We start from the raw sequence: 9,271 nt of genomic DNA on the forward strand, positions 1-9,271 counted from the left end.
CCAAGAAATGACTGCACAATTACGACATTGTAATCGTGCAGTGGTTTCACAGTCTGTGCTGTGGCTACACTGAATGAGCAGCCGTTCAGTGTAGGCACATCAATCATCCCTTAACATGCTCAACCTGAGGTTATCGTAGGGTTGACCAGCATGTTCGGTCGATGATCGATTTCCAGAAACGAACAGCGGGAGCGCGCATCACTGGTCGTTTCCAACATAAATGTGCCCGATTAATGCACGATTCATGAGCAATTGAACGATATCGATATCATTATCTTTCAATCACTCATAGAAATCGGCAAGTGGATGTGTGCCTTTAGCACAACTGTCAATCATCCGAAGATCATCTTCAGCCACGGAAGAATTTGACGTAAAGCAATTTATAATAAACTCTGGGCCTGATTCAGACCCGCTCGCGAGCGCTGAGCGCTCGCAAGCGGGTCGATGTTGCCCAAGTGCGCATGCGCACGACGGAGCCGGCTCCGTCGTGCGCATGCGCGAGACCCGAATAACGACGGCCAAGCCGTCGTTATGGGTCTCGCACCAAAGGGGGCGTGCTGTCAATGGTGATTGACAGCACGCCCCCTTTGCTGGGCGTGCCGGGGGCGTGAGTGCCCAGACGGAGGCGTTCCCATGGGAACGCCTACCGTCTGGGTCCGGCCCCACTGACTTCACTAGTGATGTCAGTGGGAGTGCTTTTGGCTCTGATAGAGCCAAAAGCACTCCAGGGCTTGCGGCAACAAGACCCTACCGCAAGGGTCTCGTCGCAAGCCCGATGGTCTTGACAATCGCGACCATCATTTTGGCCGCTCGTTATAGCTGTTATAGCCAGGAGGCCGCTCCAAAAAGGAGGAGGGACGGCACTGATTCAGAGCGAGCGCTCTGTCAGAGCGTCCGGCTCTGAATCAGGGCCTCTGTTCCAAGAGCTTACAATCTGCTGCAGATTTTTTTGTAATAAAGATTGTATAGATAAAATATACAAGGTCTCAGATCAGTGTGTCACAGACATTATAGGCATGAAAGCAATAAAATATACAAAGATTTAATTGTAATTTACAGAGTAAATGGACGTGATCCTCATCTTGCAGTGATTTTATACAGCGTCAGACCCTTTTATAGAGCGCACGAGACATCTGTTTGTTACTTGGTTGTTTTGTTAAATATAAGTGAAGCTACAGTACTTTCTCTCGTCTTGCACTGTTGGCCAACCACATTCTACCGGCTCGAACAAAGTCTTGCCCAGCATAAATACGTCTGGAAACTGGAGAGGATAGCAGACGTGCCATCTGCCTCTCCTTTCATAGGCAGGTTCAGATGGAAAGCTGCATTGGTGCAGACTACTCCTGTGTCTATAGTGCTATATAATATGCATCGTTCCAGGTATTTGAAGGCAAAATGATCTCATCTTAATTACTTGCAGCAATTGTGAGCTCTGTAGACAAGAGGCTCAGCGTTTACAATTTTCACAACTGCAGCAGTTTTTTTTTATATTTGGCAAAAATATCATACATGCATTCTATCACATCTATAAATACATGAGGGGGGCTGCCGCTGCTGCTGGTCCGGCCGGCCCCTGTGCAATGGATTTGGCATATATATAAATATACTGTATATATATACTGTCAAAGTCAAATAATTGGATATGATCGCTGTACAATTATTATCTGACGATTTAGTTGTCTATGGTCTAATGACGTATTACTAGGACGCTACTTTGCGTCGGTGCAATCCAATGCACACAATTGCAAATTCACAACACACATACACTGACGCACATATATATATATATATATATATACATACACACAGACGCTCATATGCGTATTCACATACTTACACACGGACGCCCATCTGTATACATACACATAGATGCACATTTGCTATTTCAATACACAGACGCAAATATGCGAAAGCATACATATAAAATGGTTCCCACACATTACAGATAATAATCAGAGTTATTAAAGGTATTGGTTAGCTAATAATGATGGTGTAAGATGTACTTAAAAGAGATCTAAGGTTCAGAATACAGTGGACATGTCATGTTTGGTATCATACTAAATCCCTGTTTATTTGCAGACCTCCGTTTCTATCGGCAAAGAAGTCGCATCATGCGTCCGTCCGCTAGTTATGGATGATAGGGAATTATTGAATAGAATGTTATTACTTGTATGCAGTGTTGTAGCCAGTATTAACCAGTTCTTCGGCGGGAAGCTACACAATGTGACCGATGGAAGACTGAGCCATACCCCTGATGACACCATATGAACTGACCAATGACCAGATTGACCAGAAGCAAGAACCAATGAGAAGCTGTCAATTTGTCCCTTTGTTAACTCTGAAACCTGTAAGGTTTATAGGCTGTGTGCTGATCTCAGTGTACACACACATCTTCTAGCGACCGCATACTTCAGGACTGATAACTGTATACTGGGACCAGTGCGCACGTGTATGTATCGGCTGTGCTATTTTATTGCTTTTTACTCTAATTGTTAACTCTTACATTGTTTTACCCCTTTTTACATAAATAACTTTTTGTGCTTTGGAACCACACGATTGGACTGGAAAGCAATTCTTTCTTAAGCGACTTGCAGCACTAAATAGCGACTAAACAGCATTCATTATATATATATATATATATATATATATTTAGAAAATACAAGGAGCTGGTATAGAGCGCCTACTGTGCTTATATAACTTATTATAAAGTGCTAACAATATAAAGTGATATCGTGCAATAAAAGTGCTAATGCCAGGATAGTAATATCAAATTATCATTATCCTCAAATATTTATGCAATTTATTATATATAAAGTATAACTTATAAAATAACAACGGTCTATATGACTAAAGTGCTATTGCAGAGATCCTTCAAGGATCATAAACTAAATTAACAATCATAACATTCCATAAACATGTGCAAAAAATGCATAAATAATTTAAAATGTGAATCAATAAAAGTGCAAAAATTCATTTAAAATAACATAAATTAGTTTTAATCAGACACAACAATAGATATCCTCCTACATGAAGGATAAATGACATAAAAACACATAAAACCAAGGACAAAAATGTGTATATATAAAAAAGGACTATAGATTTATCAGAATAAATAGGAATAAAAATCGTAGCTTATCTGATAAAAATGGCAAGTTCATGAATGGAAAGATAATAGCACCCTCCAACGCGTTTCGTCCGTATCCTGGACTTCTTCAAGGGATATTTTAGCTCCTGTGGGGTATCCAATATTTATACCCCTTCTAATAATGACAAACAAGAATTGACAGAGCTCCTTAGTGACATCACTTCCGGTTTTCTAAACAGTTCCTCTCTATTAAAGTGGAGTAACCACTTAGAATCACATTAGGCCATTTCCTTTATTAAAACATTATTAAATTGGAAGTCTGTTTCCTAAATATAAATTATTTGCTAGCATATTACTCCTTCCTTGCTGTGTATCGCGTCGCGTCACTTCCGCCCTTGTTATTCGTGCATCGCGGTCCTTCCGCCCTTACTTGAGCAATTCACTACATCACTTCCTCCTCCGTTGTCAACGTCCCCATTGCGCGCTATGCCTCCTCCTTCCTTGTGCAGGATAGGACCTTTTATCCACTCGTCCGCCTGTCACGTGTGTCACGTCCAGCGTCAAAGCATCTCCAGTTTATGAGATAGCACCATTTCTTTAATGAAGATGAAAAAGATAAAAGGGATTTCATGTTAGGTCCTAATATAACCTACCGTCATACCTGGGTTAGAGCGCCCAATCTCGTCTGATCTTGGAAGCTAAGCACCATTGGGCCTGGTTAGTACTTGGATGGGAGACCTCTATGGAAGACCAGGTACGGTAGTATCTTTATGTGACATATAAGCATGAATCCCCCAAGACATACGACCTAAGAAGAATTCTCTGATTTATAAATCCGAAGATGGGAGTAAGAATTTCCAGAATGCAACAATATCGATTACATGTTTCAAGACTCACATAAGAACCAATTGACCCTACAGAGTGAAAAGACTATATATATATATATGCATATATATATATGCATATGAACTATAATATCCCTAAAGAAGATTGCCATCCACCATTTTTTTTTAAGAAGAATTTTTAATATCATCATTACTTATTATTTTTTAAGGATGTACTATATTAGTCCCCAATAGTATGATTTTAGGATTTTTTACTAGTGTCCACATATAAGTTTACATTATACATCAATATATGTGATATTTATTTATTTATGGAGTTGTTTGAATTCTAGTTATGATTCTGAATAGGTGTGGAGAATAATTAGAAACTGTCACAATCTCTCATCATTTTTTAGAGTCCAAGCATATGGCTGGTTATATATATTTAAACTAATATTGTCATCCATTATTCCATATAGGAAATAATAACTAAACTACTATCCTCAGGATTATAAATAACATGATGCAGATGGGAGCATAAATATGGCAAAGAAAATGGAACTTATGAGAGTAGCAAGATGGCCGCGGGCAAAGGAGACATTTAGAGTACAAAGATGGAGGCCGCCAGAAACTGGAGATGCTTTGACGCTGGACGTGACACACGTGACAGGCGGACGAGTGGATAAAAGGTCCTATCCTGCACAAGGAAGGAGGAGGCATAGCGCGCAATGGGGACGTTGACAACGGAGGAGGAAGTGATGTAGTGAATTGCTCAAGTAAGGGCGGAAGGACCGCGATGCACGAATAACAAGGGCGGAAGTGACGCGACGCGATACACAGCAAGGAAGGAGTAATATGCTAGCAAATAATTTATATTTAGGAAACAGACTTCCAATTTAATAATGTTTTAATAAAGGAAATGGCCTAATGTGATTCTAAGTGGTTACTCCACTTTAATAGAGAGGAACTGTTTAGAAAACCGGAAGTGATGTCACTAAGGAGCTCTGTCAATTCTTGTTTGTCATTATTAGAAGGGGTATAAATATTGGATACCCCACAGGAGCTAAAATATCCCTTGAAGAAGTCCAGGATACGGACGAAACGCGTTGGAGGCTGCTATTATCTTTCCATTCATGAACTTGCCATTTTTATCAGATAAGCTACGATTTTTATTCCTATTTATTCTGATAAATCTATAGTCCTTTTTTATATATACACATTTTTGTCCTTGGTTTTATGTGTTTTTATGTCATTTATCCTTCATGTAGGAGGATATCTATTGTTGTGTCTGATTAAAACTAATTTATGTTATTTTAAATGAATTTTTGCACTTTTATTGATTCACATTTTAAATTATTTATGCATTTTTTGCACATGTTTATGGAATGTTATGATTGTTAATTTAGTTTATGATCCTTGAAGGATCTCTGCAATAGCACTTTAGTCATATAGACCGTTGTTATTTTATAAGTTATACTTTATATATAATAAATTGCATAAATATTTGAGGATAATGATAATTTGATATTACTATCCTGGCATTAGCACTTTTATTGCACGATATCACTTTATATTGTTAGCACTTTATAATAAGTTATATAAGCACAGTAGGCGCTCTATACCAGCTCCTTGTATTTTCTATTTGTTTGTATATGTAATAGATCACCACTGTTACATTATTTTGCTGGTTGAGCTGACACTCACACATTTTTGGGGGTGCATTATAATAGTGTCACATTATTACAAATTTTAGTGTGAGACAATAGACACACAACTGATAAAAATACCACATTGAGGGATTTGCACCCAACTGGCGCTGTGATCTTCTGCTGCACATATATATATATTTATATAAAGCCATGTCCCTCATTATGGCTTTGGATAAAAACATAAATGATCACCGCCATGCAAAGAGCAAGCACTTGACAACCTAGGCCACCCACCACTGATTGGGCGATGAAACACCCAGGGCCTGCCAGGTGGGTGCGTAGGTTGCCTAATGGGTAATCCACCCCTTAAGGTGGCCACACTACACCTGGGCATGCCCAGAGTTTCAGAAGCCTTGGGCCACCCCACCAGCCTGCTTTCAATTCCGTGGGCATCTGGTTCTGGTATATACGACACTGGAGGGCCACCAATTAGCAGCAGTCATCTCCCAGCTATCCTAGTACTGTGACAGAAGTCATGACCTGCAGTACAGCTGTCCCAACGATGAGTACTTTACCACCTTACTGCCGGCTTCCAAGCCGCATGTGGAAGACAAAGTACAGATAGTTGCAAATAGGTCCAGCACATCGGAGAGGTATCGAAAGACCCCTCTCTGGCTGGCCTGCCCAATAGAGGAAAGCAGACTAATGTCACCTTCAGATAGCGTTACCTTATGCAGACAAGCTCCGCATATTTTATTTTCATTGGCTGTAACAAGAACTTTAAGAAATGACGAGGAATCAGAGACATTGCTAAACTACACGCCTTAAGGTCAGTATGCTAAATATCTGCTCCAAAATGGTAAGAATTGACTTCTGAGTAATGTACAGTGGTGTTACTTAGAACGTCCTTCCCTTTTTGGCGTTCCTAGATGATACCATAAAGAAAAAAATTCCATATTAACTATCGGCAATATCTCAAACTGTGTACATTCAGTCAAGATCAGATCAGTTACGGAGACCACATTATAATTCTTTCGCAACCGTAAAAAAAAAAATGTGCAAAAAAATTTTTTTTTAATTTAACATTTTCTCAAAGTGCATATTTGAAAAACAAAAATGAGATTAAATAAATTGATTGCCGACTTAAATCCTGAGCACATCACTATTGTTCCATTCACGTGTTCTGAAAAGCCCTGCACAGACGAGACTTATGAAACAAATAACTCACAACTTTAATGTGATTATTCTCAGCAGAGGATACTTCTCGCGCTTTAAGTGATGGAATGACAGAAAAAAAAACTGACCTCACGCGTCATAAATTTCCGTAACGTTTTATGACTCGCTGGTAAAAGCATGCATGGGACAATGCGGCATTCCTTCTTTTTTTTTTTTTTCTAAAACACTTCCTATATTTATTGTGGAATTAAATTAGAGCAGAGAGAGGACAATATTTATGGAACTGCAAAAGGTGAATCATCTACTTTTCTCCTTTTTAACACGACATCAGGGAAGAGAGGCATTTGGCTCCTCGCAGTCACTTTCATTAAGCACATGATAACCGTTTGCGCCCCGATCGCAAATTACAGCTAGCGGCAGGTTACAACATAAAAATAGCGAAAGCCATAGAAATTCTGTAACGTGTTCAAAAGTTAAATCTGATCACTATTTACTTAGTGCCATCATTTTTGTTGGCTAAGATACAGCACAGGTGCTGACTCAGGATGCAGTCGGGAAGCTGGCTGACGTAAGCCCGACAGCCAGCTTCCCGGCTGCATTATCCCGGCGAGGGTTAAATGACAGGCGTCTAATTCGAACTCCCGGCCATGCGGCCTCCGGCATATCATACCGATTCCGCTGACTCAGGCCATCTTATGTAAGAACACGCCATCATGATGACATCATCACAAGTGGTGCAGCACCAGAGAGGTGGTTAGGGTTAGGGATAGTGATTAGCGCTAGAGCAGGTATATTTACCGTAACTCTGCCGAAACTGACAATCACATGGCTGCTGGGACCCGGAAGACGACACTGGAGAAGCTGCTCTCTCGGGGAACAGGTAATTAAGTGCTGGACCACCAAGGATGTTAGGGCCACAAAGGACATTTTATCATGTCGACGTCATCCGTGTAGACATGATGAATGCATGCTGAATGCATGTTGACATGAGGACTGTCGACCTAACATACTACGCCTCAGAGGCATCACTGCACCAGTCAGTCTGCCCAGAAAAAATGCCGCACCCTGGAGTTTAGCTCAATACACCAGTCAGTGCCATCCTAAATCTGTACCCTGATTAGGCCTTCAAAGATTGATCAATTCAGACAGGTATTATGAGGAGGGGCGTTATGTATTCGAAAAAGGATCAGAGTCATTTAAACGCCCTTTTTGTTTTTGTTTTTTTTTGGGGGGGGGGTTTAAGTGAAGCTCAATAAAAAAAAAAAAAATAATAATCCACTGAAAAATATTCAGAATATAACGTGACTGCTTGGACATAATTCTTATTTCATTCTATGGGCGGAAAGAGCCGGCTGATCATAGGTATCCGGACAGCTCTGCGTATGAAGGGTTAAGCTGGGCCTCTCCCCATTGTACTGTGCTACCTGCGTCAGCCGCCTGAGGTCTGACGTGATTGAACGCTGCAGTAATGAGGGAAACTGCAATTTCTAACATTCGGATAATTGGCTAAATCCAAATAGAGGAAGGAACAATGCAAATGATTATTATTTTTTTTTCTCAGGTAATTTTGGTTTAATAGACTTTCCTGGGAGGTTATAATCCGATATACGACAGAATTTAGCTCACGTTATTAGACAGAAAGACAAACACTAGTAAATTCGGTGTCACCTACAACCTGCTGTACATTTACTGTGCTCGCTGAACGCTAGCATTAAACACGACAAGAAGCGCTCAAAGGTAACTTGTACAGTGTATTTGCAATCTGCAATCGGACAATTAAAGATTGAGCCACCAAGGTTATCTAGATCTCACAAATAACAGAATTATTTACATTATAAGCAAAAAAAAAAAAAAAAAAAAAGCATGTTAATTTACCTGATTATACAATGCAGTCCTTAATGCCCTTAATCTTGCTGAAATCTGCAGCTCTGGAAGAGGGAATAAGGTGTCTAGAAGAGCAGCAATTATACTCCACATCTAATAACGTTCACTTTCATTTCAGTCTGTACCCACCCGTGAGTTTAGCACACCTGGAAAAAAAAAAAAAAAATTATTAACATTTTTTTAGTAAATTACAAACCGAATAATCCCTACATTAAGAAAGCATCAGTATATGTAAGCCAGGGGGGAGCATACATTCTGCAGAATATACTACAGATAGGAAGTAAGCACTATCTCTGACTTATACAGTATATTGCTATTATATACTCTATTGACACAAATAACTCTAAGGGGTCTATTTAAAAAGCGGCCGATTACCAGCGCTTTTGCCTGCAGAATTTGAAAGAGCTACACTATTAAGTGCAAAGCCTTAACAGTACTGCTGTTTTAAATTCTGTGAGCAAAAATAATCGGCAGCTTTGAATAGCTGCTGTTTTAGTAAATAGACCCTTAAAAGTGACCGATTAATATGGACAAAAAAAAAAACACACAAAAAAATTTCTCAAACACATTAATTTTTCACTAGCACCATTTATCTGCTAGTGAAACAGTGAAGGAGAAATGAGTTATATATAAATAAAAAATATATATTGAAA

At 39.6% G+C, this 9,271-nt stretch overlaps 1 long non-coding RNA gene and 1 pseudogene across 1 annotated transcript in view; one reads left to right on the plus strand and one right to left on the minus strand.

The window, feature by feature from the left end:
- The window catches only part of LOC148474179 (uncharacterized), a 395,534-nt gene extending 386,774 nt beyond the window's left edge, over window positions 1-8,760 (minus strand). The window contains exon 1 of the long non-coding RNA XR_015872910.1: window positions 8,610-8,760. This is a non-coding gene — a long non-coding RNA (uncharacterized LOC148474179). The remainder of the gene's footprint in view (window positions 1-8,609) is intronic.
- Window positions 3,733-3,851, plus strand: LOC148474180 (5S ribosomal RNA; annotated as a pseudogene).
- Window positions 8,761-9,271: the final 511 nt, after the last annotated feature.

Source organism: Taudactylus pleione, unplaced genomic scaffold, assembly GCF_031769625.1.
Source record: "Taudactylus pleione unplaced genomic scaffold, aTauple2 ptg000885l, whole genome shotgun sequence".
NCBI lineage: Eukaryota > Metazoa > Chordata > Amphibia > Anura > Myobatrachidae > Taudactylus > Taudactylus pleione.